At 45.0% G+C, this 6,619-nt stretch overlaps 1 protein-coding gene and 1 long non-coding RNA gene across 10 annotated transcripts in view; both read right to left on the bottom strand.

Moving 5' to 3' along the window:
• The window catches only part of LOC106852385 (CAP-Gly domain-containing linker protein 1), a 61,067-nt gene extending 59,122 nt beyond the window's left edge, over positions 1-1,945 (bottom strand). For 8 of the 9 annotated variants that reach the window (XM_088175983.1, XM_088175979.1, XM_088175978.1 and 5 more), the window contains exon 1: positions 1,845-1,945. The gene's annotated coding sequence lies outside the window, so the exon portion shown is untranslated. Of the gene's footprint in view, positions 1-1,295; positions 1,409-1,844 lie in introns of those variants that run through there. The other variant, XM_088175976.1, reaches the window with a different exon arrangement.
• A 337-nt stretch (positions 1,946-2,282) lies between these two features.
• LOC106852448 (uncharacterized) lies at positions 2,283-5,907 on the bottom strand. The gene is made up of 2 exons (XR_001403012.2): positions 4,725-5,907; positions 2,283-3,570 (listed from the first exon to the last, which is right to left on the bottom strand). It is a non-coding gene; the product is annotated as an uncharacterized LOC106852448 (long non-coding RNA).
• Between the last annotated feature and the right edge of the window lie 712 nt (positions 5,908-6,619).

Genomic DNA, 6,619 nt, shown 5'->3' on the forward strand with positions numbered 1-6,619 from the left:
CAGTGTAAGCACACGAGGAAAGAGGCTGCTATTCCCTACAGAATACATCTGGAATGAGCATAGACAGCTGGTGTTCTGCCCTCCCTAGAAAGCTGAGATCTTCTCTTTAAGGGAAACCATACAAATTATATAAAACTCTTTTTTTGCCAAATAAAATCCATAAAGATTCTTGATCCATAAAGATACGGACATTTAAGGTGACATTTCCGAGCTTTTCTGCTTCAGACAACTCATCCCTCTCCCTCCAGTACACAGAAAGCTTTAGAGCACTGTAGCACAGACAGAAATCCTCCCAGCACATAGACAAGCACTGGGCAGGAAAAGAACCCTGAAATCTTGTCATTTTACAGCAAGAAGTAACAATCCTCAGCATGTAAAAGATGAACAGTTCAACTTTCCTTAGAATAAGAAATGCTGCTGTGGGCGGAGGGGAGGTGTTTACTTTTCCTTCACAGTATCTACTTTGCAATCTTCCTACTCTTGCAGCAGGTGCACACGGACACACTTCAGGAAAACCACTCTCTGCCGTTGCTAGTTTCAAATTTACATTGCATTCAGAATGCATATTTCTGTCCTTTCAATAAAATACTTTGCAAAGCAGTCGGCATCAAGGCATTTCCTCTTTTGTACCTCTTCTTCCTACGTGTCAACACAAGTATCACATGCTTTAAAATCCTTCTGCTCAAAGACCTCAAAGCAACCTGTGAACTTCTATAAAACCCTGCCCATTCAGCACAGTGGGCAAGTGAAGGGGTGGGGAGGAACAAGTCTTCATTTCACAGTCATATTTTTAATCATCAACATTTACCATCACAGAGTAAATTTTCTCTACTTACATGCTCTATTTCGGAAAATTTCTTTGGTGTCGGCTTTTGTTTGTTTATATTTTGAAAAATTATTTAAAGCACGGAATCAGAACCAAGATGAAAGGGAAAAGTAACTCCTGTTTTTTTTTTAATGCAGCAGGAGCCACATTACCCTGTGAGTAACAGCAGCAATTACCTTGTGCCCCATGACAGCTATGGCACAGAAAAGGGAGCACTGCATCGCCTGAGGTTCAGCTCCATAGCGGGAACAGGAGGGGCCTGGAGCAGCGCCTGTGCCTGGGAATCCCGCAGCTCTGACCCTGCCTAGAACATGGCAGCAAACTCTCCTGAGGCACCTGAGGGGATGCCAGAGCAGCTCACCTGGAAACCAGCAGCTTTTATAACAACGCGAGGATGGGGAGCGCCCATAAAAAAAGAAAACAAAAAATCCAAAAACGCCAAGGTAGATTATTAGTAAAATATCCTTACGTAAATGCAGGATGCTGGGAACTGCAGCACTTATCAAGGAATACAAGGAACAGCCAGACCTCTTCCCTCAGAATCAACCGCTCAAGCCACCACTAACCCAGCACAGCGCCGCAGCTTCCCGGGGCGAGACTGGAGCAGAGGCTGCGATCCAACCTTCAACCTTCGAGTCCCCGCTCCGGACAAGCACCCGGCGGGCTGAGGGAGGCGAGGCCGCCCCGCTGCTGCTGCTGCTGCTCCGCTTCCTCAGCGCCCCGTCCCGCCGGGGCTCGGCCGGGCCCCCGCCGGAGCCCAGCACGTGTGGCGGCCGCTAACAGCCCTGAGCGCCGGGGCCCGGCCCCGCCGCCGTCCCTCCCGGCCCCGCCGCTCCCCTCACGGCTCCTCGGCGCCGACCCCCGCGCCCTCAGACCCGCCCAGCGCGGCGCCCGGACGGGAAGCGCGGAGGCCCCGAGGCGGGAGGCGGCGGCCGCGGTTCCCCCCGCCCTCAGGCGCTGTCGCGGCCCCGTGCGCTCCCCAGGGCGGTTCCCACCCCCCCCGGTTCCGCCGCCTCACCGGCCCCGCCGCCAGCGCAGCTCCCGCCGCCTCCTCCTCCTCCGGCTGCTGCTCCCGCTCCCGTTCCTGCTCCCGCTCCCCCTCTGCAGCGGCGCCGCCCCGGCTCGCAGGAGGCGGAGCGGGGCGGGCACAACGTCTGCGCCCGCCGGGGCGGGGACTGCACCAGCACCAGCGGTACCGGCGGTGCCCCCGAGCTCCCCGCGCCCCCTCCCCTCTCTTTGTCCGCCCCCCGCTTTGTTCCGCAGCCCCCGGCCCGGGCTGAGCCCGGTGGTCCCGGAGCCGCCGCTGCGGCACGGCCCGGCTGGGTGGGAGGGGGAGAGGGTGGGCACAGACGGGGAGGTGTGAAGCACATCGCTCTAGTGGGTGAATAACTTCACTGTCTGCTGCTTCGCTCCATTTTCCTTTTGTCCTGATGCCCGGAAATTTATCATGCAGAAATTTATCATCTCCAAGTACTGAATATTTTTATTTTCATTGTGTTTGTGAAGCAACAAATTGGAAGCTGGCGTTATCCCACTGCTAAAGTTTAAACAGCTGGAGCAGCAGCTCCAACGCCATCATCAGCAATTTAATACCGATTTTCAAGGCTGAATCAAACAGCTCTGCTCCACTTCTTCCCCTCCTATAAACAGGCAGAGCTGGCCCATCAGCGCTGAATTCCTCACAAAGCAAACCTCAGTTTGCAGTCTCATAGCTTGTTTGCTTTCTGCATGATGCCATTTGAACAAAAGGGTGATGAGAAAGCAGTTCCATTGCTGGGGACTGATTGCAATTTGTGTTTCATTTTGGCTTCGTTCTTTGGCATGAATCCAGCACGGTAAAGCACAAAATGGTGTGATGCACTCCCCACAGAATAGGGTTCAACTACATCAGCATTCAGCAATGTTTGTTGGAATTTCATATCCTAAACGTTTAAACAGAATCTCTTGGCATGGCCATTATATGGTGAAACACATATTTGAATCCATGTACAGCCACTCCTCTTTCTCCCTGCAAAATTTGATAAAAGTTTTGCTGAACAAGGACTTCAGGATTTAAACATTGGGTTGTATTTAGAAGTGCAGAACCAGCAAAAGATCACTTAATTAAAAAAAAAAAAAAAATTCTGCAGCTCCTAGCTATGGAAATAATCCCTAACACAAAAATTGCAATAAGGGTAGAAACTGGAGAGCTGTACTAACTTTACAGAACACTTGCCTAAAATATCTGCTGGCTTGAGAGCTGCAGTGGTGAACCTGTGTTTCTTTCTGCTGGTGGAGATTTGAGCTTTCTGTATTGATCTGATACTAACACAGAATGGGTTTTTCTCTAAGTGTATCTATCATTCTCCATCATTAATATGATGTTTTGTCTCTCAGTTAATTTGCCACCATGTAAGTCCATCTCAAATGCTTGCAGTTCAGTGCACAGCATTAAAATTGTATAAGCAGTATCAGACTGATGCATCTAGGACAGAGTGCAGCAACTACAAGACAGCTTAAAGATGAAAACTAGAAGTTGCAACTTTGGGCTGTTATTGTAGAACTTGTCATCATGTGGAAGCAGTTTCAGTGGGGAAATAAATGGATAAAATATGGTTTAAATGTGTAAATACTTTGCTTCACTCCCTTGCAAGGCTACAGTAAAAATGTCCTGGACTAAGGCAAGAATTGAGAATGTCACACAGACCAAGGGAATGTGCCAGTAATTTCCTACTGAACAGACTCAGCTTCAAGATCCTGTAGACCTGTAGGAAAAAAAAAAGAGAGTTTGTTATCTATCCTTTGACCAAAATCAACTTCATACTATGAAAATGTAGCTTTGGAGCAACTGTAACTTCAATTCATCCCAGCTGGAAATGCCTGACAGCCTGTGTCTACCAGTCTGCACCAGTAGGGCACAGCCAATTTGTAGGAATCATTATAATCAAAGATCCTGGTGCTATAAACCACATTCCTATACAGGATTAGGTATGATTGAAAGGCAGAACACCTTTGAGTCCAGTCCTGGTGGCTCTTTTCTGATCTGCATGATCAGATCAGTCAACAAATAATAATCAGGCATTCTCATAACTCCATGAGAACAGGAATTGCTGGGTGCTCCAGGGAAATTCAACATAACTACTGGCATCCTGGCCACAAGTACAAGGCTCACTTGAAAATTGTTCTCAATAATGTGGGAACACCAGTTGCAATTGTTTCTGCCATTTTTCAGATTTGTAATGGCTACAAGGTTGTTGAAGCTTTCTAGAGATCTGAAATGTTGTCCTTTAAGAACTGAATGTAAGGATCTCCTGACTGAAAAAATCCATTTTTCTACTCAATGGGATGTATTCACCCAAGTATGAGAATTTTGAATAAAGATTTTTTTCCATCTGAATGATCTCTTCAGTATGAACATCTGGCAATTCCTATACAGAACTGATGGTCACATCTGCTACGGAAAAGGCAGCTAATTGCTTTTTAAAAAAATCTCTGAAGTGCTGCTTCAAAAATCCCAGCACTTGCACGACTATTTTCTGTAGTTTCTTTTCTCTAAAGGCTGCAAAAAGTCTTTTCACTGCTAATGTACTTACTGGTTCCCTTCCCCAGGTCAGCCAGACTACCCAGCAGCAATAAAAGCTCTCCAAACCCCTGTTCTTTGGTGAGTTACTCAAGACAAGCTTTCATCCAATTTTACATTATTTTTCTACCTAACATGGGTAAAACAACAGAGAACAGTATTTGAACAAATTAAAAAAGAATCCTTTCTGCATCCTGGTTTAAACAAGATACTTAAATTAGCAGTAATGTTCCTCTTGATGAGTGTTTCATTTCCCTGATAACTGAGAAACCAGTCTATAAATAAAGATGCAAATCATTCTAGCACTTATGTAAATACCAATAAAAGCTGAATTCTCACCTACAGCGAAGCCAAGCAGAAGGATTTTGTTCCTATCGAGTGCTAATTTCTAAAGAAAGGCTAAAGAAATATTCATTCAGTCATGGGTGACCACTAAACTCATGTTGCAAAAAATCTTATGTAACATCCCTGCTGCTGTAGTTGTCTGAAGTCTAGGAAGTGTCCAATTGTCACCCAGTCATTACCACTCTATTAAACCCATCCTGTTTTCAAGCTACTCCAGGAATCACGACCAATTCCTCCCTCTGATTCATCCCCTGCCACCCCCCAAAATGTAGCAATGACTCTGCACTGAATTCTCAGGAACAGCATCAATCTTCAGAGGCAATTCCCCTCCCAGGGGCAGCACAGCCCTGGCACACACTGAAGGTGCTACGGGGTTCCATGGCAACTGCAACACTGGAATTACATTGCAGCTTTCTCCTCCTCTTCATTTTGCCTTTTTTTTTTTTTTTTTTTTCCCAGCTATGCTGCCTCACAGAGCTTGCAGTGAAATATTTTTAGCAGCTACCACATCTTTCAGTTATCTTCTAGAATCTCAGCTATTTCTCTTTTCTTGACGTTTTGAGCGCTGGGAATTGGGTTATAACAATTTCGAGTCAGAAATTTGGATCTTTTTAAGACATAACTTCCCACCTGACTGATACCCAGAATATTTTGCAGAGATTTGATTTTTTTAGACATGCATGAGCATTTTAAAACATTTTTGGTGTTCCAAGAGCTGTAAATAAACATGAGGACTATGCCAACAGGAATCTGTGGGAAAATTTGAGTGATGCCTGCTCATGCTATACCCACTTCATTACAGATTTTATTACTCATTCATTTTATTAAGCTCTAATCTAGGTTATTATGCCACACCCATCACCATGGGAATGGCACTTAAAAGGACCCAAAATACTTTGCTATTCAGCTTTTCCTTGGGACTTAAGAGTGTGATCTGATTGCAGTTTCAATATACAAAACTCATTTGAGTAGTCACAGCTGACAGATTAAAAACCTCACTAATTACAAGCATCTTCAGTGCAACAATATGTAGCACTTGATAGAACAGTGAATTATAGATAAACAGCCAAGAGATGCAGATGAATGAATTCCTCATCATGAGAGAAGCAGCAGAGATAACTCCCCATCTCTAATTAACTGTGTGTCTTACAGCAGAGGTAAATACAGGAGGAGTTTTACTTACTGGTTCAGTTTTCTCACAGCACTTCCCATGCTGACTGCCACCTCCAAAGAAAGGACAATTCCAAAGAGAAGGTTGAAAAGAACAATTTAAAAGATACCTCTGAGTGCTCTCAGAGAATTTTGTATGATTATCCTTATTTGAAATTAAATTACTCAAATTAAACCTAGAAATTCAACAGTCCTGCCTGCTATTCTGAGATCAAAACATATCACAAAAATATTATTTTAAGGGAAAAAAAAGCATTACAGGAACATTTAGAAATAACAAATGAAAGTACTTTAGTCACAACTCTTTGCTTATCTGTTGTGACCAATTAATGACGTGGAAGGGTGATTGAGGATGGACCATACTGAGCATTAAAAGGTTCTAAGCACATAAAGATGATTTTTATCTTGTGTATTCTTCTGCTTTGCTCACAGAAACCACAGGCACTCCTTTAGTTTAGGCTGCATGTCCTACTCAGGCAGCAGCATTTCCTAAGAGCCATTACAAACTGATCTTTAAGGTGTGGTGAGAGAACTTCGTGTTTCAAGTATGAGCAGCACAACACACCCCAAAGGTGTGCACTGGCAATCATCACCTCCTGCCCTGCATCCCTTTATCATCCACGTGGCAATGAGGCAGCACACAAAGCTCCTGTAAACTGTCATTACTGCCTTTTAACTCCATGGAAGGAGGAGGAAAAAGTGCCAGACATCCATAAGCT

This window comes from Sturnus vulgaris, chromosome 19, assembly GCF_052056855.1.
Source record: "Sturnus vulgaris isolate bStuVul1 chromosome 19, bStuVul1.hap1, whole genome shotgun sequence".
Taxonomy (NCBI): Eukaryota; Metazoa; Chordata; class Aves; order Passeriformes; family Sturnidae; genus Sturnus; species Sturnus vulgaris.